The sequence below is a fragment of the Oryctolagus cuniculus genome, chromosome 12, assembly GCF_964237555.1.
Source record: "Oryctolagus cuniculus chromosome 12, mOryCun1.1, whole genome shotgun sequence".
NCBI lineage: Eukaryota > Metazoa > Chordata > Mammalia > Lagomorpha > Leporidae > Oryctolagus > Oryctolagus cuniculus.
This window is the reverse complement of record NC_091443.1, coordinates 69,084,683-69,111,072: the sequence shown is the minus strand read 5'-3', so window position 1 is coordinate 69,111,072 and position 26,390 is coordinate 69,084,683. Positions and strand designations below refer to the sequence as shown.

Genomic DNA, 26,390 nt, shown 5'->3' with positions numbered 1-26,390 from the left:
GTATTCTCCACTTTTCTTCATTATTTTCACTTTTCAAGGGACAAATGTTTCTAGCTTATCCTTAAAAGAAGTCATTAGCTGCCTAGAAGCCTACATACTCTATCAATGGAGAGGTTAATATATTACAACAGCAACATACAGAGAAGTTAAAAATGATAATTTAGGCTCTGAAACATCTCTTAAGCCTTCCTTTAAAAAAGAATTAGTGTTCTAAGAACACTTTAACTCCATTCATAAGCTGTGATGTGCCTCTGCTCTCTTTGTCTGTTCAGCTACAATAAGCACAGCTAGTGTGTTACTGAGTTTGTAAAGAAGTTATCCAGGAAGACAGTTTATAGGTGTGTAGCTTAGTTACAAATTTCATCTTGGTTTGACTTGGACAAATATGCCTTCTAAGTTGCAATGGCTTCATCTACATGCTTCCTAGATACTGCATTCAACTGTCCAGCACATGAATAGGGGGCGTATTATCCAGAAAATTGCCTATGTACCTTGTGACATAGCAATAAACAAGGCAGAGTCTACACCCTCAAAGAGTGCACATCGTACTTCTTACAGGAACTAAAGCATTTCTAGAAGCACCTGATACTACAAATTTGAATTCCCATCTTCAGATTCTGCACCCGAAGTCCACTGATTGTGAATCCACATCAACTCTCACCAACTACTGTTATTTTTTGTTTAAAGTTTAGTTCTCTCCTTTATATCAATTTCTTCATTATCCTCATATTTGACCAGACTACAGTTTTTATCACATAACTCTAACTTATCCATTCTCTTTGGTTCATATTTTCTGCATTTTCAAGATATCTTTACGGTCAGATTGTAGATTCAAGCTAGCTACTAATGTCATTCAGGTATAAGTTTAATGGGATTTCCTTCCTTACTCCTCTAGCCTAAATTAGGTGGCCCTCCTATATTTTTAGTGTGTAGTGCAGGAAATAGTGGTGTGTCTAGCTAAATCTTCAAATAAAGTGAATATCAGAATTCAGGCAATAACCCAGGTCTCCTAATTCCAGTCCAGCTCTCTACTTATTTTATCAGAGCTCATCTCCAAATTGAATATGATTTTTAAATCAATTTATATATGCTGTATTCCTACTAAACCATAATTTCCTAGAGGAAAATATAAATGTTTGTGTGTAATGAAAAGAATATAATGACAATATGAGAATTGGTTTCCTTCCAATCATCACCTTAAAATCATGGTTCTCAGATTGTCCAATTAAATAATCAGAAGGCCAATAAGTCCTATACTAAGAATGCAATACCCCATAGCATTTGTGAGTGATTCACATATAAATTTCTGTGCACAAGAACTTGAGCAAATAACAACTGCTGAGCCTTCCTCTCTGCCATTCCCGCTAATGAAATAACCAAAATCCCAACTCCTAAAAAATAATCAATTTGAACTTATTAGTTTCATATGCTAGGGGAAAAGACAGCAAAAGTGTTGAAGTGATGTGGATGGTTCTATCACAACTTTGTCGCAAGAACTAAACTGGCTAATCATAGTTACACCCCTTACACCAATATATTTGTGAATATCACTGATAAATTATAACAAGTCATTTTCAGAAAAAAATGATTAATTATAGTTTATAATGACAGACACAGCAGTAGCTGTCACTCTGTTCATGTGGTTGAGTTGACTCGTGTCTAGAATTCTGCCTGACAGCTGTCAGCCACTCAGGAATTTTAGGTAATATAAGACAGTTTCTACCTACAATTTACAGTCTTTTCAAAAATACTGAAGGAATAAAAAGTAGCCTTGACCCAATGAATGATATTTTCCAGGAGACTATTAGTTTTCCCATAAAACAATAATGGCTGCCTCTTACAAAATGAGGCAGAAATTACTTCTGTAAGTATTCTAATAAACCAATTAATATTGAGTACATTTATGTGAAAACCAAATTCTCTTGGCAAACATCAGGCAAATTATTAATTTATATCACTGAAAAATAAAATTTACAGTGTGGTTATCTATCCACTTATGTCTACATATATCTAAAGTTTTCTTAGTTACAAATGATGTTCAATAACCAAGGCCAAAGGCATGTTGTGTGGTCTTGTATGAAAAGAAAATGTGGGTCCTTTTGTTAAAAAAATCATTAAACGTGGCATTGGCATTGTGGCATAGTGGTTTGGTCTGCTGCCTTTGACACCAGCATCCTATATGGGTACCATTTCAAGTCCTGGCTGCTACACTTCCAGTCTAGCTCCCTGATGCTATACCTGGGAAAGTGGTGGAACATAGCCCAAATCCTTGGGTCTCTACATCCACATGGGAGACTGGGAAGAAGTTCCTGACTACTGGCTTCAGTTTGGCCCAGCCCTGGCTGTTGTGGTCATTTGGAAACTGAATCAGAGAAAGGAAGACCTCCCCGCAACCTCTCTCTTTTTCCCTCGTGTGTATATATGCCTTTGTGTATCTCCCTTGCTCTAACACTGCCTACCAAATAAATGAATCGATCTTAAAAAATATCACTAAATGTTACAAGCCATTAAACCAAATAAACGGTACCATGTTTTTGTACAACATGCATATCCTGGCTGTAATTTAGAGTTTTTATATCAAGTATCCTCACATACACAGAGAATTACAAATAAAAATATTCCATCTAGAGATGTAAGCTTGGCCACTGATACTCGCATGGGAAGAAGCTGCAGAATAGGCAGTCAGGTTGTGTCCCGCTAAAGCTTCCCAGGAATTCAGCATCAGTACTCAGGCAGTAAACAAGGTCTCTCAACCCCTGTCCAGCCCTCTGCTGATCGGATTTCATCTCCAAATCAAACTCCATTTTCTACAAATGGCAAAGACATCTATGACCATCATACCCCCTTCCTCCTGAAAACATGACCTCTGGTGTCAATTCCCAGATTTTGATTGTATGAGGCAAACAACAAATGTGGCTTTTGTGAATTTCTTTTTGTTTTCCCATTCAGACACCAAAATATTACAGGATTGGGGAAATGAGAAAACTCATAAAGCAGCAGTTTCTTTTTTATCCAGTACCGCAGAGGGATGCAATTAATAAAAACGGGGAGGCTCGACAGCCTAGTAGCACCCAAAGTAATAACCACTTTCATGAATATGAGACGTGGGTCTCAGGGCATCTGGAAGCAGGTTTCTGCTCTATGGATTACACTGTCAGACAACACATTTCATATTCCTGAGCAGGCCCCATTCCAGCACATGTGCGAAAGAGACGCTGAAGGAAATGTAAGTGTCACAGGAAATAGCAACGCACATGTTTCTAAAACTAATAAAGGTGATCTGACTCTGGATGGCAGTCCCAGGGGTGATGGGAAATGAGAAAAGCACCCAGAGCTGGGAAAGAACTTCACCATATGCTAACTACAGACAATGGCGCATCAAAGACCACGCTACTGAAAGAAGGAGTTTCCTGGGATCCACTGGGAAGCTATCTGTTTCTCAGTGTTTCTTTCAGGAATTTGGCGAATACTCATGTGCCAGGGCATCTGCTGAGTCACATGGCCTCCCACGACAGAAGTCACTTTATGCATCCTATACAGCCACAAATTCAATGCACGTGTAGTATTATGTCTATGCCCTATCTTCACAAATGTTATCTCCTGCTAATCTTACCAGAAAGTGAAAACTCTAGTTTCATCAGTTCCTTAATAAGAAGGGACAGCTCTTTGGAATGTCAAACATGTTCTTTTCAGTAACAAAATGATTGTCCTTTAACTCTGAAGATCACACAGCTTCCACAGTCACCACCCTCTCTTTGTAATGCCCCTAACCAAGTTCTCACTCACTTTGTCTTCTTAACCTCCAGCTGGGACCTTGTCCTCTGGCTGAAAGGCAGCAAGGTGTTTGTTGGAACACAGGCATTTCTACCCGAGTCTTTCCAGGTGGAAGCATTTCTTTGCTATGCAGAGACTGACATTCTCAATCCCTTTCAGTGACTCACAATGTATTGAACAGCAATGAGGTGATTTGTGTACATTATTTCTGGAGGTATATGAACACCACACATGGAAATGTTATTTGCTCTTCAAAAACTAGGTGGGGATGGAGCAAGGCTTTGAACATGTGAAGATGTGAAGCGGAAGAGAGATTTTGCAGCTGAGGGGGGATGGACAATCTGAATTGGTAGTATCTGATTTCCTGAGATACAAAAAAAAAAAAAAATGTAAGTGGGACTCTGTATGGAGATTATTCAAGAGTGTCCTTTTTTCCTGTTGATTTCAATTAGGCAAAATGGGTGGCCTTAGCTACACACGTTTCCTGATGAGAAAAATAACTGCACAGATGTCTATTACAGAACAAGGATTACCCTGTTGTCCTACTTTCTTTCTATAGCTATCTCCCTCTATTAGGTTGTGCACCTTTTGACACAAATACATCTGTTGACTGTTATTTTATTCCCAGAAGCCTGCATTCTGTATGGCTAATCGAATTTGTAACAACAATTTTAATAAGGTGTTGAACTTTTATATCACATGAGGTGTTTTGCTCCTGCTTTTGTGGAACTCATAATGCTGGTTTACATTAATAATAACCCAATGGCTTGAATATTTATTATTTCCATTTTACTAGTGGGAAAATTGAAGCTTTCTATTATATACACACTAACTATGGACTCCGTTTTCTGGGCTTGAGCAGCATCCTAGAGTTCTTTCTCTGTTCCAAGTTCAGTTTAGCTTCCTTTCACTTCCAGAAGCACCACCTCAGGACTGAAATGCAAATAAGGGGGAAGACTCAGGCTCCTCAGAGCACTTCTGAACCAATCCTTAGGGTGAGGGACACATCAGTTGGTCAACTAAAGGCTGCTCGGCTTACATCATAGCAGCCTGTCTTCAACTGGGATCCCAGAAGAGCACAGAGCACAGGGACAGCTGGCAGCAGAGGGCTCTTCATTCCTCTTAAAAAGCAGCAAACTCAGACCACACACAGTCTTAATAGCCAGGTTCTGTCTGGCTGGTCTCTGCCTTAACACATCTCTTCTTCCTGTGGTCCAGAATCGAGAAGGCCTGTTTCCATCCCTGTGGCCTGTTTCCTCTAGATTGCTGCCCCATAGAGAATCCTAGCTGGGCCAGTCAGTTTTATGTGATCATCAGAGCCATAGGTTTTAAGCATTCCTCTTTGAATTACCACTTTAGTGGAGGCCAACGAATCAACAACCCCTGGATGTCTGGCTCGTTTTTTGTTGTATGTCTTCTATAGTGTGTTATTTTCTTGTACTCTTTCAACACTTCAGACTGAAGAGGAGGAAAATTATGCCTTTGCAACTTCTTCTCTCCTACCATTTACTACTTCCCCAAAGGAGGACAGGATGAAGTGATTGGTCAGAGCTAAGCACTGAAAGCAATTTAAAAGACACCCAAGCATTAGTGGCCTTTTGCTTTCAGCTCTTTGACCACAACAGAGCTTTCTCCCCTTCTGTCTATAATTCAGGTGGCAGAGCCCACCAGTCTCAAGTTTAGACCTTCAACTCCAGCTCTGATTGGCAGAGGGGAAATGATTTATAATGCACACTTCTTTTTCTTGTCCATGTGGCTTCTAGAATAAATAGGATTCAGAATTGATTCTATGGACCCCCAAAATTGGAAAGGGAAGTCTTTTTGGCTTACAGTCTTATTCTTCCTAAAGGCTAAAAAAATCCAGAAAATCCCTATATTATATGATTGTCTATATAAAAGATGCTTGGCTGGCAAGAAATGTGACTGGCACTTTTGATGAGATTTCAGTGCCAAAACCCTGCCTTAGCATATTTAACTATGTATATCTTTTCCCTTATTGGCCCCTCTCCAGAGACAGTTAAGGCAAAGAGGAGAGGTATTTTTCAAAAGGGAGTGGGCCTCTGAAGGGACAGAGCAAAGTTGTCCGCTCAATCTCAGCACCATGACCCTCCTTCAGGGTCAGCGTCCTGGGCGCCTCTGCCCCTGAAAGTGTGGCAGGCGCTCTCCACTGTGGACTGTGCTCACACTCCCCTCCAGAGCCACAGCTGAGCCGGTGGCCAGTTGACCAACCAAAGACTCCACGTGCCAGCCTCCTGTTGGCCAGGCGACTGTGCCCTAAGCAGCATGGTAACTGCACCACCTCTGCATCTTGCTGTCTGCACGTTGCTCTTCCCTGTGGTGTTGGCTGGCATGCAAATATAACAGTAGATGCAGGAGCCCAGGATACTGAGAGGAAAGTGTGTATTAAGGATGAGAAGGCTACCCTAGTAGTCTTGAGCATTATGGGAAAGAAAATCTTCTGTAATATTAAAGCCCTTGTATCTTGGATCTGCTGTTCTATCAATAGAGATTATTCCCAACACAAGGCAAGGGGTTCTTTAGAAAGTTGGCCTGCTTTCTGCACCTGCATTTCCTTTCTCACAATCCCCAATTACACATATCGCAGTGCATGGCATAGTGTTTAAGATGCCATTGGCCGTGATACAATTCAAGAGCCAAAATCCCATTCTATCTTTAAGTACAAAAGTCATGTTTTCCTTCCTCTTTATAGACATTCTTCTAAACCGATGATGCCTTCCTTTCATTTTAAAAACCAAAAGTACTCATATTCTATTTTGATCCCCTTATTTTGAATCTTTACGAAAAGTAAATGAAAACCTTTGGATATTTATGAGTTCACCTTTGCAAATACAAGTACAGAGTGATGGATGGTGCTTCAATCTCATCCATTAACAATTGCAACATTTTTTCACCTTTGTAGTGCAGGCTTCACCAGTCTCTCCACAGTGAATGCATGTGCTTTTCTGGAACATTTTTCACTAAAATGCATAGTAAACATCACTTCAAAGAGAAGCTCAAAGAAAAAAATTATAAATTTCCATTCATTGTAGAAACTGTGGGAAGGAGGGTAGTATAATTCAGAGAATCAGAGATGTTGAATGAGACAGACTTGGGTTAAAATATCCATCTATCAGTGGATATCAATGGATATTTACCTCTCCAGACCCCAGTTTCTCCTGTATGAAACAGAACAGTAATAGCTGCCTGCTGTGGGTCAATGAGATAGCACCGCTAATACGTACTTTGTAGGGTGAAAGGCACAGGAGGTAGTCTCTCTGTTAATGCCTCTCTCTCTAAAGGTAATGTCTTCTTTCTTTTCTAAATTTGTCTTCATAAGGAATTGACAGTCAGTGTACTTGGAAGCAGTGTCTTAAGCTAAAATGTTCGCCTGATTTAGGAAGAGTGAATGCTTTGTGATGCTACTGGGGCCTACTCCAAATGCATAAAAACAACAGAAAATGCTTACTGAACTGTAGAGCACTGATTATGTACCCTATTTGTAATAATCTCACAAAGTCTCATTACCTACAGCAGTCACAATGCATTCACCTCGTTTCTGTTTGGGCTGGAAGATTACAGGACGGCCTTGTCATTCTTTTTGGAGTTTTCTGTATTTGGTGACATTTCCCCATCTTGCTGCAAAACAGCAGCTGCAATTAATTACTTTTTGAATCAACCAACGGACAGCTTGTAAGTTTCTGCTGCCCTCTGTCAATTCTGGCACCATGAATTCTCTTTTAGACTTTCCATACAACTTACATTTTAGGCATTTCAAAGATGGCAAATCCTGAAAATAAAATGGTAGGATAGAAAGTCTTTTTGTATTTAATATTTGTCCAGAAAATACAGCACTATAACCATAATCAATCAACACAGGATCCTAATGTTTGTGATTAATGGATTATTTTTCAATTTTAAAAGAAGACTGAAACTTTTTAGAAACCTCTTCACTGTTCAGATGATACCACATCATTCCTCCAAGATATTAGTGAACACCTCAACCACTTCGGGCTGGCTTATGCTGATTCCATCACATTTCCAAGCTTGAATCAGCTGAGAGTGAGATGAAATGCATGAGCAAAATCCCACCCTGGACATTCGTATCAGTGTCATTTAGGCAGTGCTTGCAAATACTTCTGCTCTGTTCAGTAGCTATGTGAAATGAAATGTCTGCCACTTATTTTCTTTTTTAATGTTCAAGCCATTCTCAGGCACTTATCACAAGATGTTCTATATGGCCGGGCCCAATCTTCAAAGCTGACACTGAAGCAGAGCTGAGTGGGGGCGGGTAGTGAGTTCTATGAAAACTCACATAACTAATGAGAAAGATGATTCCCCCACTGACCATTTATAAAATATTAGGGGACTTCAAAAAGTTCATGGAAAATGGAATTTAAAGAGAATGCGTAGGGCAGGTTTGTAACCTGGACATTAAGATGCCAGTTAAGATGCCCATGTCCCATATCAGAGCACCTTGGTCCTACTTCAGGTTTTGGATCCTAACTCCAGCTTTCTGATAACGCAGGTGCTGGGAGGAAGCAATGATGGCGTAAGAAGTTGTCTTCTCGCCATTGACTTGGGAGACCTGGACTGCATTCTTTGCTCCTGGCTGTGACCCACCCCAGTCCTGATTGTTGCAGGCATCTGGAAAGTGTACCAGCAAAGGGTAGTACACTGTCTGTGTCTGTATCTGCCTTTCTAAGAAATAAGATAATGAGTATTTGCATGAACATTTTGAAGTGCTCTCATATTTCATGTTATTTTTAATTAATTTATGAAATATGCTTTTCTTTAATAATTTATTAGCATGTCTACAGCCCTTGTCTCTACTGTTGAGGAACAGTATTTTTTTAACTTATTTAATAAATTTCCAAAGTACAGCTTTTGGAATATAGCAGCTTTTTTCCCCCATAACCTCCCTCCCACCTGCATCCATCCCATCTCCCAGTCCAATCCCATCCCATTCACATCAAGATTCATTTTCTTCTTCTTCTTCTTCTTTTTTTTTTTTTTTTTTTGACAGGCAGAGTTAGACAGTGAGAGAGACAGAGAGAAAGGTCTTCCTTTGCCGTTGGTTCGCCCACCAAGTGGCCACTATGGCTGGAGCGTTGCAGCCAGTGTGCTGCGTCGATCCGAAGCCAGGAGCCAGGTGCTTCTCCTGGTCTCCCATGAGGGTGCAGGGCCCAAGCACTTGGGCCATCCTCCACTGCCTTCCCGGCCACAGCAGAGAGCTGGACTGAAAGAGGAGCAACGGGGACAGAATCTGGCGCCCCGACTGGGACTAGAACCTGGGGTGTCAGCGCCGCAGGCAGAGGATTAGCCTAGTGAGCCACGGCACTGGCCAAGATTCATTTTTAATTATCTTTATATACAGAAGATCAATTTAGTATATATTAAGTAAAGATTTCAACCGTTTGTACCTACACAGAAACACAAAGTGTAAAGTACTGTTTGAGTACTAGTTGTAACATTAATTCACATTGAAAAACACATTAAGGACAGAGATCCCATGTGGGGAGCAACTCGGACTATACTGTTACTGGAATTAAGACTTATTCTATACATCTGCTCTCCCACAATATGGCGCTGGGAGAGGAACAAACAGCTTCTACACTGCTGCCTCTCACCAACTTGACAAGCTGCAGGAGCTGCTCCTGATTGGAGGAGAGCAGCGTGCTCAGCGTGTGGGTAGCAGAGTTGGGATTGGTGGAAGAGGACTATAAAGGAGGAGAGAGACAACATGCACCAGGAACATCTATCTGAAGGAACACCTGTGCAGCCCCCGAGAGAGCCGGCCGGCAGTGTGCCGCTCCCCTGCGGAAGTGGGGAAAGTGGCAGGGGGAACCGCCCTTCCACGGAGGTGGAAGGGTCAGTAGCCAACCCGATAAGAACCAGCAGCAAACCCGGGGAGGGCCGAGCAGACGAAAGAACAGCGCAGGGTCCTGTGTCGTTCCTCCACGAAGAGGGGGAGCGACAATCCTACATGGGGAGTAAGTGCACAGTGACTCTCGTTGTTGACCTAACAATTGACACTCTTGTTTATGGCATCAGTAATCACCCTAGGCTCTTGTCATGAGTTGCCATGGCTATGGAAGCATTTTGAGTTTGCTAACTCTGATCTTATTTAGACAAGGCCATAGTCAAACATAGTCAAAGTGGAAGTTCTCTCCTCCCTTCAGAGAAAGGTACCTCCTTCTTTGATGGCCCCCGTTCTTTCCACTGGGATCTCACTCGCAGAGATCTTTCATTTAGGTAGTTTTGTTTTTTTTTTTTGAAATAATCAAGATGTCCTTTAATAAATTACTGGATAAACAAAGAGTGGAGCATCCATAAGTGAATATTATTCAGCAATAAAAATAAATGTTATAAAGTCACATGAAGAACTTTAAATGCATATTATTACGTGAAGGAAGTCAATCTAAAAGGGCTACACACTATGTGATTCCAACTAAATGACTATATGACTATATGCTTTTTTAAAAAACTAATCTAAAGGCAGAAGTACAGAAAGAGAGGGAGAAGAGAGAGAGAGAGAGAGAGAGAGAGAGATCTTCCATCCACTGGTTCACTCCCCAGATGGCCAAAGCCAGGAGCCAGGAACTTCTGGGTCTCCCACACAGGGTCAGGAGCCTAAGCACTTAGGCCATTTTTAGATGCCTTCCCAGGTCCACCAGCAGGGGGCTGAATTAGAAGTGGAGCAGCTGAGCCTCAAACAGGCACTTACAGAGTCCCAAGAAGGAACTTAACCCGAACCCGCCGTGCCACAACACTGGACCCTTTGTCACTGTTCTAGAAAAGGCAAAGCTATTGAAACAGTACAAGAATCTGTGTTTGCCAGGAGTTCAGGTTCAGGGTAGATAAGGTGAAGTTCAGCAGATTTTTAGAGCAGCAAAGCTATTCTCATGATACTGTGATGTTGGATACTTGAGATGATATGTTTGTGAAAACCCTTGAAAGCTGTAACACAAAAAGTGACCTGTTAAGAGCTAACATTGTGGCCTAGCAGGTAAAGCTGCCACTTTCAATTCTTGCATCCCATTTAGCTCCAGTTCATCTTCTGGTTGCTCCACTTCTGATCCAGCTTCCTGCCAGTGACCTGGGGAAAGCAGTAGAAGAAGGCCCAAGTGTTTCAGAGAAATGAGAAACCCAGATGGAGCTCCAGGCTCCTGGCTTTGGCCTGGACTAGATAACCCATTGTGGCCACTGGGAAATGAACCAGTGGATGGAAGATCTCTGTCACTCTCTGTCTCTCTCTGTCTCTCAATTCCCTTCAAAGAAAGTCAGTAAAGAAACTTTTTTTTTTTTTTTTTTTTTTTGGACAGGCAGAATGGACAGTGACAGAGAGAGACAGGGAGAAAAGTCTTCCTTTACCGTTGGTTCACCCTCCAATGGCCGCTGCGGCCAGTGCGATGCGGCCGGCGCACTGCGTTGATCTGAAGCCAGGAGCCAGGTGCTTCTCCTGGTCTCCCATGCGGGTGCAGGGCCCAAGGACCTGGTCCATCCTCCACTGCACTCCCGGGCCACAGCAGAGAGCTGGGCTGGAAGAGGGGCAACCGGGACAGAATCCAGCGCCCCGATCAGGACTAGAACCCAGTGTGCCAGCACCGCAAGGCGGAGGATTAGCCTATTGAGCCGCGGCACCAGCATTTTTTTTTTAAACTTTTATTTAATGAATATAAATTTCCAAAGTACAACTTATGGATTACAATGGCTTCCCCCCCATACCGTCCCTCCCACCCACAACCCTCCCCTTTCCCACTCCCTCTCCCCTTCCATTCACATCAAGATTCATTTTCGATTATCTTAATATACAGAAGATCAGCTTAGTATACATTAAGTAAGGATTTCAACAATTTGCTCCCACACAGAAACATAAAGTGAAAAATAATAGATGATTTTTTTTAAAATGATGATGAAATCGGAGCAGACCTATTGTCATGTTTAATCCCAGTGAGAGTCAAGTTGGGAATTGATAATTTCTTTCTTTTTTTTTTTTTTTTTTACAGAGGATCAGTTTAGTATGCATTAAGTAAAGATTTCAACAGTTTGCACCCCCATAGAAACACAAAGTGAATTGGTTTTTTTTTGTGTGTTTGTGTGTTTTTTGTTTGTTTGTTTGTTTGTTTGTTTGCCAGAGTGTCTTGGCTTTCCATGCCTGAAATACTCTCATGGGCTCTTCCGCCAGATCTGAATGCCTTAAGGGCTGATTCTGAGGCCAGAGTTCTGTTTAGGACATCTGCCATTCTAGGAGTCTACTGTATATACCGCTTCCCATGTTGGATCATTCTCTCCTTTTTAATTCTATCAGTTAGTATTAGCAGACACTAGTCTTGTTTATGTGAACCCTTTGACTCCTAATCCTTTCATTATGATCAATTGTGAACAGAAATTGATCACTTGGACTAGTGAGATGGCATTGGTACATGCCACCTTGATGGGATTGAATTGGAATCCTCTGGCACGTTTCTAACTCTACCATGTGGGGCAAGTCCGATTGAGCATGTCCCAAACTGTACATCTCTTCCCTCTCTTATTCCCACTCTTATATTTAACAGGGATCACTTTTCGGAACAGTATTTTTTAATACTATTTATTGAACTCTTTACTTAGTGTAGGGTTAATCTTATGAGTATAAAGTAAACTCAAAATACATTTTTGTAAAAATTAAGATTGGGAATAGGAGAGGGAGGAGGAAGAAGGGTAGGAGCATGGGCTGGAGGAAGGGTAGGATGGAACGTATCACTATGTCCCTAAATATATACATATGAAATACAAGAAATTTGTATACCTAAAATTTTAAATAAAATAAAAATTAAGAACTCAAAAAAAGAAAAAAAACCCTGTGTAGTGCTTATACATCTTTATGGGATGCAGTACACTATTTCAACGCGTGTATCCAACCTAAACTTAATGAAATAATGAAATCAGCCTAATTAGCATTTCCATTTCCTTATCCTTTCCCTATACCTGAAGTCCAACAGTATAGAATACATTATTGTGAACTGTAGTCGTCTCACTCCTTGTGGAACACTGAAACTTGTTACTTCTATAGAACTGTTTAGGTACTCGTTATCCAGCCCCCTCTATTTACTCTCACTCCACCTCAGAAGACATTTCTGAATATAGGTTTCATGTAAGAAATCTGAAGTTCATCAAATGTGACTTTCTCTAACCTATGCCTTATATCTGCTCTACATTAATAACGAGCTGTTCTCATTTGTACTGACCTCTTTCAGAACTTCCTAGACATAGGTATTACGAAAATGTGAGGCTCAAAGAATGCTGCTGGCTGAATCCATATTGAGAACAAAAAGGAAGTATTAAATGAAACAGCATTTTTACTCTCTGCACTACTGCGCTCTCTCAAGATGGCACCACGGAAAGACAAAAAGCCTCAGAACTCAACCTGGAAGTTTAATTAGGACTTTACTCATCCTGTGGAAGATGGAATTTACGATTCAGGAAATTTTGAACGGTGTCTGCAGGAGAAGGTTAAACTCAATGGGAAAACTGCAATCTTGGAAATATTGTTCACATTGAACGCTGCAAGAATACAATCACAGTTGTTTCTGAGAAACAGTTCTCTAAAAGGTATTTGAAATACCTCACCAAGTAGTACCTTAAGAAGAACAATCTCCTTTATGATTCAGTATGTGTGGTTGCATCTGACAAGGAGACTTATGAACTTTGTTACTTCCAGATTAGTCAAGATGAAGACAGATCAGAGTCTGAAAATTAGGTCAAGCTTCCCCTTAGAAGCTTGCCTTAACTCATGAAGTACTCAAGAAAGAAACATCCAGAAAGGGATTTTTTCATTTATTAGCCAATTAAAATATTGTATTCTTAAAAAAAAAAAAAAAACAGTGTTTCTAATGTGAAAACATGGTTTCCATCCAATGAGTCAAAGACAAAGGTAAAGATGTTTGTACTTACAACTTTCTAATCATGGTAAAGCAAGGATGTACGAGATGACTCTCTGTATTTTAGATTGACTGAAGTTTCTATATAATTATTTCTTAGATCATCAAACATGAAGGAGAGACAAACTATCCATTTGCTGATTTTCACACCCTGTTGCTGAAATCCTGAACCTTTTCACTTGCTCCACAAATACACAGAGTATGAAGAGGGGACTTAGAGAAACAGATTGGTAAGCATTGCTCTTTAGAGAGAGCTTTTGCTTGGCTTAACTTTGACTGTTCCCCTTTCACTGTAGAGGAAGTGAGGGGCCACCTTCTCATTTCTAGCCCAGAAAAGGGGCTTCAAGGCATCAAAATTTAATTTTCAGAAACTTGACTCACACAAATATACAGGGATTGTGAGCCAATAATTTATTTAACTCATGAATGAGTAAACCAGTCTAGTGACAAAAGTTGTTCAAAAATATTTTTAAAATTATTTTTAATTTATATACAATAATGGTACATATTCACAAGTACAGTTTGGTAATTCAATACATATATGCATGTCTAATGATCAAATAAGGGCCATTAGCTGTATCGTTAAATATTTATCATTTATTTGGAGCCTGCGAATTCTCTTCTTCTAAGTTTTTTTTATAAAATATATAATAAATTATCTTGAACAGCAGTCACTCTACTGTATTTTTGGTACCTGTTATGCAAGCTCCTGCTATGCTCTTTTCTCCTACCCTTTCTAGCCTCTAGTAAGCACTATTCTAGTCTCTCTCCTATGATATCACTGTTTTTAGCATAAATGAAGATTTGATATACAGCCATTGACGTGCAACCATAGGGTCTGCATCCATGGATTCAACCAACTACAGATCATGTACAGTGTAGTTAGACCTGTGATGGTTGTGTTTGTACTGAATATGTACGGATATATTTTTTTCTTGTCATTATGCCCCTAAATAATATAACAATTATTTGACAGAATTTATATTATGTACAGAATTATATGTGATCTAGAGAGGATTTAAAGAATCCAAGAAGATGTACATTGGTCATATGCAAATACTATGCCATTTTATATAAAAGACTCTAGCCTCCTGAGATGGTGATGTTCATAAGGGGTCCTGGAATCAATCCCCCATGGATACTTAGGGACAAATATCCTAAACATCTAGTGAAAAACAAATACCAGAATAAGTTATTAAATTGGATAGAAAATTAGATAATAGCCTACAGCACAAACTATCATAGTCATAAAAAATCACAATGATCTTCTCTACTAAAATCAATTGTAATTCTAGAAATCACAAATATGCATCATATGCAAATGACCAATATTATATAAGTTAATAGCTAACTTTTTAGAGTGTGAGACCTGTTACTTAATCTTAAATAAAAAATACAATCTTTTTCAAGAGTGACAGGTGACTTTTGGACAGTTCTGTCAGACAATTATCTGATGTGAATTTGAGTGCCTATGGTTATTCTTATGCCCCATTTATAAGTTGTGGATAATATTCTTAGATAAGATCATTCAGAAAGCTTTGAGAATATTCCTTGCAGTCAAAAGACACAGAAAGTTGGCCTGATTCCTCCCTGAAGAAGCCGAAGTGGACAAGGGCTGGGGTTACAGACCATCACTGAAGAGTCTTGAGGTGATAGGCAGACTAACATCCTGATGACAAATTCTGTTTAAGGTCATTGCGCTGAGATTTTCCTAAACTAAGAGTGTTTAAGGAGTGCTCTCAGCTCACCAGGTAGAGCCTTGTGAACAAGACAGAAAGGGAGCATCCTTTTGGTGCTAACCAGTCTGGTCTCCTAGAGGGGAAAGGAGACCTCGGAGCACAGTGCAGGTGTGGCTCTGAATGCCCGGGGCTGAGGTAAGAGTCACTGGAGACCATCTGGGAGACAGATGCATGTGCATAAAAGAGGAGCTGAGCAGGAAACCTTGGAAGTTCCACAAGGGAAAGATCACCACTGGCTATGCTCAGCCAGGGCCACTAACATTAGCTATCTGCTAGGCCCAGTTCTCTGACAAGCCAGACCACTAACTAGCCGAGGGCTCACCTACCCCTGCCCTCTCCCTGGCCATGCAGACGCAGAAGGTCAAGAGCAGCAGCACCTCATGCCCTTCCCTCCAGTGACTCTCAGCCTGAAAGGGATTAAGTCAGAGATTTCACAGTAAGTCAAGGTTGGAACTTTAACTCTGGATATTAATTTAGTTTCTGATTTTTAATTTTTGTGACTGCAAAAGACTAGATTTTGTTTTTCCTGTTTTTAATCTAAAAGGAAACCAAATATCCTGTTCAAGTTTTCATTTAGAAGCAAGGCAAGTTTATATCCTTCCAAATAAACTTTTTAGATAGGAAAATAGAAAATTTCAGGCTAGGAAATAGAAATAAAATAATTTGTAATTACCATCTACATGGCATGCTTTTTGTTAGTAGAAATTATGTTTCCTATGTGGAAAAAAAGAGAAGGCTTTTACATTTTTCAGGGACCACATCGACTCAGTCATGACACCGACAATTCTAGTTTGGGGCCGAAGCACTGAAAGTAAACCTTACCACTCAGTTGACAGAGATCTGTGCTTGCAATGGAAGAAATCAAAATCAAAATGATAATAAATGGTACCTTGTTCTCCATTCTCCCCTTCTGTACTAAACTTTATAGGTTTGCGCTCCAGGGACATGTATGTAATTCCACTGTGGAAATTTTTTGTTTTTCAATATAACATGAACTGGACAGCCTAGAAGACGTGTGATTTTCCCTACAAACAAAATTGTATCTTTGAAATGGTAGAATTTTTAAAATTTGTTTTGGATAGAGCGCTACATGGCATTGTGGCAAAAGTAAGTGTTCTGAATCAAAGAGTACTCAGATTGAATCCCACCTCTACCACCTGTTATCTATCTGACTTTAAAAAGATATTGCTCTTTTAGAACCCAAGTTCCTTTATTAATAGGACAGTCATGCTACTTTATTACGTTTTAAACACAATTTCCCATTCTTCTGTATCCCTTTTTTGAAAGATTTATTTTATTTATTTGAAAGGCAGAATTACAGAAATAGAGAGGGAAAGATAGTGAGATCATCTATCACTGGTTCACTCCTCAAATGGCCACAATGGCCGGGACTGGGCAAGGCTGAGGCCAGGAGTTTCTTCTGGGTCTCCCAAATGGGTGCAGGGGTCCACACACTTGGTCCATACTCTGCTGCTTTCCTAGGGCATTAGCAGGGAGCTGGATAGAAGTGAAGCAGCTGGGACTTGAACCAGTGGCCATATGGGATGCCAGCACTGCAGGCAGTGGCTTAACCTCTAATGCCACAATGCCAGCCCCTCTTCTGTATTCTAAATAGGAATCAGATGGGATACTAATTATTTCATGTCTGAAGCAGAAATTATTCAATATTTTGAAAAAAAAAAAAAACCTTGTAATTTTCAAGGCTTGTTATAATGTAAGTGACCTGGTGAGCAGTGTTTCCCTCTAAGCTTGCTATGCAGGCTTTGCCTTTGAACAGGTGACTCAAATGGTTCCTTATTAGGTTCATTTTGCTGAGCTCTGCCCCAGGAACCCCCAGACAACCATTTGTTTACCTCAAAACTCTGAGCTGCAGCAAGGGACCCTTAGGTTCTAAAGCCAGCCAACCACATTGCTTTCTCCACTGCTTCAGGGGGGTTTTGAAAATCTCTCAGCAATTTAACTTCTGGACAGGAAAACTGTTAGGAAACTGGCGCAGTTTTAGCCAGGTGGCCGCATGGCCCAGCTACCTGAGCCAGGCTCCACCCCCATCCTAATGGGATTCGCTGCTCCTGCTTCCCTGCCCGCCCTCAGGCAAAGTTTTAAAAGGGCCTGTTCCTGCACACGTGCTCTCTTGACTCTTCTCTCTCGGTTCCTCTCTCTAGCCTCCTCCTCTGGTCTCTTGGCTCTTGGTTCTTCTCTCTTGACTCTGCTCTCCTCTCTCCTCTTCTCTGCTCTATCTTCTCTCCTTGCTAGCTCCTCTCCTCTCTGTTTCTCTCTTATATTCTCTTTCTTTTTCCTTCACCGCCCCTTCACTCCGGTCTGTAGGGTGTTCCCCAATAAACCCTTTACCTTACTCCGGTGTTCGGTGTGTTTTGCGACGGCTAACATTAATATATAACAAAAACTAATTTCAAAAGTCAGCTGGTTTGAATTTCCAAGTTTGGAGGCACAGTAATTTAGTAGAGGGCTGTGAGATTTCTGTGGAATTCTGAGATAAACTAGAGGTCCTTTCCAAAGAGGATTAAGAAGCGGAAGAGTGCAGACGACTGTGCTGTGCTTGTCAGAACGCAGTGGGGAAGTGGTGGTAATGCCACCATGCTTCAGAATAAGGGAAACATTCCTGGATCCTCATAAATCTTTCCTGGGAATAAGAAACAAGAACTAGATCTTTGATTGTTCACAAAGAGGAGTTCTGAGTATGCATGTGAAGACAGAGCCAAATAAAATGCAAAAATGAGAGCCCGACATTTAACACCATGCTTAAAATGCCTCTTGGGATGCCCACATCCGCTGTTGGAATACCAGGGCTTGAGTTCTAATTGCAGCTTCCTACTAGTGAACAACTAGGGAAGCAGAAGGTGTGTAATTGGGTCCCACCATCCATGTCGAAGACCTGGATTGAATTCCTTGCTCCTGGCTTCTGCCTGCCTGTTGTGGACATTTGGGGAGTGAACCAATGCAAGGAGGATTTCTCTCTCTCTCTCTCTCTCTCTCTCATCCCCAACTCCATGCCTTTCAAATAAAATAAAATTTGTCAATTAATTTTTAAATAAAATGCAAAACTGAAATGTTCAGATCAGCTGATCATTTACAATGGGCAGGAGAATCCTAGGTAAAGCACAGGGTAAACCATCAGACACACCACATATGTGAGGATGCACACTTCAGCGCTATAATCTTCTACAAACTCAGGTACCTGTGTTTGTTGCATCAAGTAAAATTATTGAGATTTTCCAATGTGTATGTGAACACATCAGTCAAGACAGCTGGAAAAATGGGCTATGTTCACAATGTGTAGTGCTTAATAGGGCCAATGATTAAGTCCAGCCACTCCACATATGAGTAGGTCTGACAGCTCAGCATTGTTCACCCCGAAACAGATGAAAGCATTTATCCATTATCTCTGGACTCCGCTGGATGAAAGTTGCCCCCCGGCAATATAACTCCCTGCATGCCAGGTTGCAAATGTTCATTTGAGGAGAGAGGCCCCCCAAAGGCTGCAGCACAGACAAGGATCGGAGATGGAATGAAGGACCTCTGGAGGCAACACACTGTCCTCGTGAGCCATGTGCCTGAAATCAGAAAGGTGGCTGTGAAGATAGTAGTCGGGATGCAACAACTGTATGATGACGTCAGAGTTAGCAATCTATTAGAGAGCGGACACTAGACACACAGGATGTTCAAACTACCAGTTGTAGTAAGACTAAAAAGGAAAATAAACGTGTTCGATGAGAAAAAAATCTGGTGGAAAGAGAGAAAGACCTCATTTTGACAGAAGGAATCAGAAAGAGACACTGTGGGGAAACGAACCTCTTCTCTGAGACCAAATTACGGTCATGATGGAGGACTTCTGAGGGCTCTTCCAGCGTACAGTGTGTGCACTGTGAGAGAGAAAGCTCCATGGCCATGCTAAAAACCCACTGCCCGCTCCAGGGATGAAGATAGAACACCATAAAGTTATGTTCAGGAATGCTGAATGAGGACCCTCACACAAATTAGCCTTAGTATAAAGGTACCTCTTACAGTGTCTAGAATTCTAACATTTTTCTATTCCATCCAGCCCTGCATGACATTATAGGAAACATGTTTCAAAAAATCAGCTGTACTGCATTTAATTAGCATAATTCTATACATAGGGCACATAGAATTTTCTATTATTATTTCTGGGAAAATAAAAATAATAAAAGATTATCCTGGTTCATGAAAAGAAATAATTCAATATATTCTCCAAGTACTTGAAATCTTTCATTCTTCTCAGCAAACTCCGTAAAGTGAATAGTAATCCTTAATTTTGTCAAGTACTGTGACAAATTGTAAATTATTTTGCTTTCAGAAAGATCCTATATAAGGCATTCCAAAGACATTTCCTGCTATTATTTGAAATATGCCTTTGATTCATTTATGCTAAATTCAAAATGTTGCTTCACACAATTCATTTGATTGTCAAGCCAAATTTTGATTATTATATCTTTCCTCATAAAACTTTCAAGAAGAAATTGTGGTGGGCCAGCACAGTGGCATAGCAGGCTGACTCTGCCTGCAATGCCAGGATCCCATATGGGCACTGTTATGCACCCCAACTGCTCCTCTTCTGATCCAGGTCAGTGCTTATGGCCTGGGAAAGCAGTGGAAGATGGCCCAAGTATTTGGGCCCTGCAACCACATGGGAGACTAGGAAGAAGCACCTGGCTCCCGGCTTCAGATTGACTCAGCTCCAGCTACTGGGGCCATTTGGGGAGTGAACAAATGGATGGAAAACCTTTGTCTCTCCCTCTCTGTAACTCTATATCTCAAATAAATAAATATAATCTTAAATAAAAGGAGAAGAAGAAGAAATCCCGTTCCGGCAGTATGAAATATAACTGGATTCCTGAATAGTGGTAATTCAGTTCTGTTTCTCTCTCGGGGGCTGGAGTTTGGAGGGGTTAAAACAAAAAGAACAAACTGTCTTTGATTAGTGGATATAGGGGCTGACAAGATATTTTAAACTTTCTGAAAAATGGAAAATATCATTAACCAGTGAAAGAAGATATTGATTTTAGGGAAGCATGTGGCTTAGTTTTGGACAAACATGTCAGAGATCAAATTCAGCTTACAAATTTATTTTTTGAAAAACAGGCGAAAGACTTTAGTTCTAGGCAACTGGCTTGTTTCTTGTGCCCTGAGGAAGAACAGGCGGTTGGAAGAGTCTGAAGGTATTCCACTGGCTAACGAGAATATAGACCTTGAAAGAGTCGCTTAGACGTCCATTATTTCAACTACTGTGCAGCATAGAATAGCACGACATGGATAACAAAGTATCAGATTCCCAAGGCACTGTCTTGACAGGCCGCCTTGGCAGCTGTTCATTTCACCTGGAAACATCAATTCAGCATTACAATAAGTGGAGTTTTGAATGGAGTTGTGAGAGGTCCCTAATTTATTAACATCAAGAGGCAAGTTTTAAAGGGACAGTTGCTCTTTCTGTTCATAATACTTCAGAAAAGGTCAGAATCTTTACAGTCCCTCAAATGTGCAAGCAAATCACCTTGACTACACAGCTGCATAATTACTCACATCGGTTTGGATAGCTTAAAGAATAGGTTCATCACACAGTTGTGAGACATGTTTCCTTTCACTGCCATTCTGCCTAAGAGTTCAGTCTTCACCTGTCTGACCCTAAACATTTTTTTTGTAGATATCTCAATAGTGATGGATGGGCCTTGGGGCTGAACATCTAAATGTTTTCCAAAATTGTGTTGTCCAGCATTATTTCTTAATAGTCACATATCATCAAAACTGTAGTAATATATCATAATAATGACTGCTGACTATTTTAAAATTTATTATGTATGAGTGAAATATTTTCATCTGATTAGTGTTTATATTCCTTGCCTATATTCCTGCTGCACTATGGTTATTTGTATTTGCTGAACTCTTCATTAGTGGAGCATTAAGCCTTTTACTAAAATATAAATTGAAAATATGTTATCTCAAAAATTAAAAAAAGATACAAAAGAAACACTTCTAATAGTTATTGTTCTTTATTTAAGATACCTTAGCAATTATTATCGTTCACATGTGAGCCTGATGAAATGGCTCATTTTTTAAAATTTAGGTTTATACATTAAACTTCCACTCTAGAAAACACAGAAATAAATCTTTACGGTAAAGGACTAATAAATATGAGAAATTACCTTAATGGTGATAGATTTATTGGGATTGGATTTATTTGGTTTAAAAGACCTTTGTGGATTCGATCCCACTGAGGTTATTTTTGGTATTTCAAGAAAAACAGCTGAAACAGGACTTACTGATTAAGAACAAGCACAATCAGCACAAATGGCACTGTGGCCTGGGAAAGAAGAGAAGATGGCCCAAGTCTTTGGGCCCCTGCACCTACCTGAGAGACCCGGAAGAAGCTCCTGGCTGCTGGGTTTGGATCAGCCCAGCTCCAGTGGTTGCAGCCAATTGTGCAATTGTGGAGTAAACCAGCGGATGGAAGACCTCTCTCTCTCTCTCTCTCTCTCTCTCTCTCTCTGCCTCTCCTTCTCTGTGTAACTGACTTCCAAATAAATAAATAAATATTAAAAAAAAAGAACAAGTACAATTTTCTTGAGCCTGAGATTATTGATACCATTTTTATGATGGTTAAGTTAAGGCAGTTCAAAGGCTTGCATTATGTACAGAGATCATATTTCCAGATATTCAAGGAAGCTATGGGGGCTGCAGATTGGCTTAAAGGAAATCTATTGACTCTTTAATCTTCTGTCAATCCCAACTGTACTCTTTTTTTCCCCACCTTCTTATCCTGCATTATTTCAATAACGTTCTTGGATACATCATAAATTGGGGCGGGGGGAGGAGAGAAAGAGAGAAGGAAATCCTCCATCTGCTTGTTCACTCCCCAAATGGCCACATAGCTGGGCTGAAGCGAGGAGCCTGTGTCTGGAATTCCATACCATTCTCCCACATGGGTGGCAAGGACCCAAACACTTGGGACATCCTCCATTGCCTTCCCAAGCACATTAGCAGGGAGCTGGTTCCAAAGTGGAGCAGCCAGGACTCAACTGGCACTCATATGAGATGTTGGCATTGAAGATGGCAGCATAACTCACTGGGCCATAATGCTGGCCCCAACATATCATAAATTCTTTTGCTCTTCTGTCATTTCATTGCATCTCACCTCTCATGCAGCCACACTCTCACTGTCTCTAAACAAATGATCAAGTGCCCCACTCCAAACACAGCATACTGGTATTTATACAAAGTTGACTTCATTATCCTCAAAGGAGCTCTCAAAGCTGTTTAGCAATCCTATTTAACTCCATGGTCCCTTGCTTTCTAAATCCACACAATCTTACATACCCATAAACCCTTACCTTTTTGTTCCTTATCTATAAAGTGCACCTAATATTGGTTCTTACCTACTAGGTGTGTTGGCAGGATTAAATGAGTTGTTACATGAAGCTCTTAGAACATTTCTTAGCAAAACCTAAGAAGTATATTGTGTTACTCCTTATTATGATGACCATCATGATTATATACAGTTGCCTGCTCTATATTTCTATTTGAAGGCAAAATAATTTCAACATTTCAGGGCAGGGTTTATGATATTCCTCAACAAAAATTTTGGAGGCACCTAGTTCAATGTATTGTATCAGCATTCATTCAATTTCACAAGCTAAATGGAAACGTTCTTTATTGTCTCTTCCCCTTCACCAATCTTGAGCTGGATTCCAATTCATATACAGTCAACAATGTGTTCAGTACAGTATGGCATGGCAGGCACCAACCACCTCCATAAGACTCTCTCTTCCCCATACTGCAGCACAGTTTTCCTGCTTCCATTTCCTTGCACATACAATTTTTGCAAGTATCTATCTCCTGTTTATGACATCCTTTCCCTACTTGCACAAATCTAATTTTCTTACGATAAACATGACATTGTTTTAATAAGAAAAAAAACTAGAAAAACAACTTGAAAAACCAATTAAAAACAACTTTATAGCCTTTCAAATTGATGAAGTTAAATCCAACCTATTTGCTCACAAAGGGTGGGAAATTTTCTGAATTGGAAAACTGCAAAGAATACATTACTAAAATGCAAGCTGCTTGAAATCAATGATGATATCTTATTCTATTAAATCCAAAATGGATTTTATTGGGAGTAAACTAAACAGTCTGAAATACTGTGACATAAATGAAGTTTACAAAGATTCCTAAAATGCACCACTGCTATTAGAAAAATAGCCAAGGGGAGGAGATGGACAAACTTAGAAAGCACTCCACTGACATGCATATAAGACTCTGAATATTTGTTCTCCATTTCAGGTTTTTGGTAAGACTACTGTGCTGTAGAAGTAAACTCTAACATCACATGTTGCTGGTAGTCACACTCAACTGGGTTTTTGTGTGTGTGAACCTTAGATGTAATTTCCTATTTTTTTTGAAAGTTCACAAATAAAAGCAATGCTATTTGTATATAAAACTGTGGTACTACTCCAACCTGTGACATTATGGAGAGAAAAAATTTGATGTATATAAATGAAATTGATATCTTCAGATTTATTATTTATTATCCTTGTCTATACTCCTACCCAAAAGCAATCTTTCTACTTTCTACTTGCTGAATTCTTTATTTAGTTGAGGATTAAGCCTGTGATTATAAAGTAAATTGAAAGTATGTTATTGCAAAAATTCAAAGGGAAAAAATAAGAAAGAAAAGAAGGAAAGAAAAAAGTGGGACGAAAGGAAGGAAGTATCATTATGTGTTTAAAATTGTATATGTGAATACATAACATCTGTTCTCCTCATATAAATAAATAAATAAATAAATAAAATATCCCCCCTCAAACATTTCAAGAGTACACAAAGGGAAGAAGACGTGGAGTGTCTGGATGCTATTGAATCTAAGTTTTTGTAATTTAAAAACTAGATTATAATGTTAGTGACAAGACAAGGACATTGTGTGGAAGGATTACAATTCTTACAATTTGATCTTGGTGGGCACTGTAGTCTCTATCATACTTCTGAGGATAAGTGCTTTTAGTCAAGGATAACAAATGATCAGGTTGCATCTCCACTCACTTTAGGACTTGCCAGGAAATTACCAACGTTGCCAACTGAAGCTTTTAGATGTGTTGTTTTGTTTTACACATTTACTCGGCATTCAATTAAAATATAACACATATAACTACTTATAATTGTTCCTGATTATTGGCGTATTCCATATTTGCTTATATTTCTAGCACTCAACTTTAATTATAACCATAAAGTCAACACTTTAGGAATTTTCACAGAAAAATTTGCCTTTTCTCTAGGAAGGACAATATGCTAGGCCATGAAGCAAGTCTTAGCAAATTCAGAAAAATAAAAATCATTCCATGCATCTTCTCCAACCACAGTGCAATGAAGCTGGAAATTAACAACTTAAGAATCTCTAAAACATACATAAACACATGGAGACTGAACAATGTGCTCCTAAATGAACAGTGGATCATAGAAGAAATCAAGAGAAATTTAAAAATTTCAGGAAATGAATGAAGATGACAATACAATACATCAAAACTTAACAGATATATCAAAAGCACTGTTAAGAGGGAAGTTTAAAGCAATTGGTGCCTACAGCAAGAAATTAGAAAGGCACCAAATAAATGAAATATCAGTGCATCTCAAGGACCTAAGGAAACAACAAACCAAACCCAAAATAGGAGAAAAGAAATAATTCAAATTAGAGAATAAACAAAAATGAAACAAAAAAATACAAAAAATCAGTGAAGAGTTAGTTTTTTTGAAAAAAATAAATAAAATTGATACAACATTGGGCAAACTAACCAAAAAAAGGTGGGAGAAAACATAAATCAATAAAATTGTAGATGAAAGGAAATGTAACAACAGACACCACAAAAAAAAAAAAAAAGAATCATTAGAACGTAACACAAAGGCCTAGGAACCATATGCCAACAAAATAGAAAACCTAGGAGAAATGGATAAATTCCTTGACACGTACAATGTACCAAAATTGAGTCATTAAGACACAGAAAACGTAAACAGATCAATAAATAAGCTGGAGATTGAATCAGAAAAAAAGACCTTACCAACAAAAAGAAGTCTAGGACCAGATGGCTTCACTGCTGAATTCTACCAGACATTTAAAGAACTAACTCTAATTCTTCTCAAGCTATTTAAAATAGTTTAAAGGGAGGGAATCCTCCCAAACTCCTTTCATGAAGCCATCATTGCCTTAATTCCTAAACCAAAAAAAGAGAGACAAAGAAAACTGCAGATCAATGTCACTGATGAACATATATGCAAAAATCCACAACAAAATACCAGCTAATACAATCCAACAACATATCAGAAACATCATTCACCCAGACCCAGCGGGATTTATCCCTGGTATGCTGGGATGGTTCAGTATCCACAAATCAATATATGTGATCCATCACATTAACAAACTGAAAAACAAAAACCATATGATTACCTCAATAGGTGCAGAGAAAGCATTTGATAATATACTACATCCTTTCATGCTGAAAACCTTAAGCAAATTGGGTATAGGAGGAATATTCCTCTGTATAATCAAGGGAATTTATGACAAACCTACAGCCACCATCTTACCAAATTGGGAAAAGTTGGAAGCATTTACACTAAGATCTGGAAGTAGACAATGATGCCCACTCTCAATATTGCTATTCAACATATTTTGGGGAGTTTAAGGCAAAAAAAAGAAATCAAAGAGATACAAATTGAGAAGGAGGAAGAAGAATTATCCCTATTTGAAGATGACCTAATTCTATATATAGGGGATCCAAAAGACTCCACTAAGAGATTATTGGAATGCATAACAGAGTTTGGTTAAGTGGCAAGATATAAAATTACACACAAAAAGCAATAACCTTTGCACAGACACAAATAATGTCATGGCTGAGAAAGAATTTCTAAGGTCAATTACATTCACAATACCTTCAAAAAC

General features: G+C 39.5%; 1 long non-coding RNA gene and 1 pseudogene across 1 annotated transcript in view; one reads left to right on the top strand and one right to left on the bottom strand.

Moving 5' to 3' along the window:
* The window catches only part of LOC138844677 (uncharacterized), a 294,022-nt gene that overhangs the window by 164,993 nt on the left and 102,639 nt on the right, over nucleotides 1-26,390 (bottom strand). The gene's annotated exons all lie outside the window — the stretch shown is intronic.
* On the top strand, nucleotides 13,143-13,513 carry LOC100355317 (ribosomal protein eL22-like pseudogene; annotated as a pseudogene).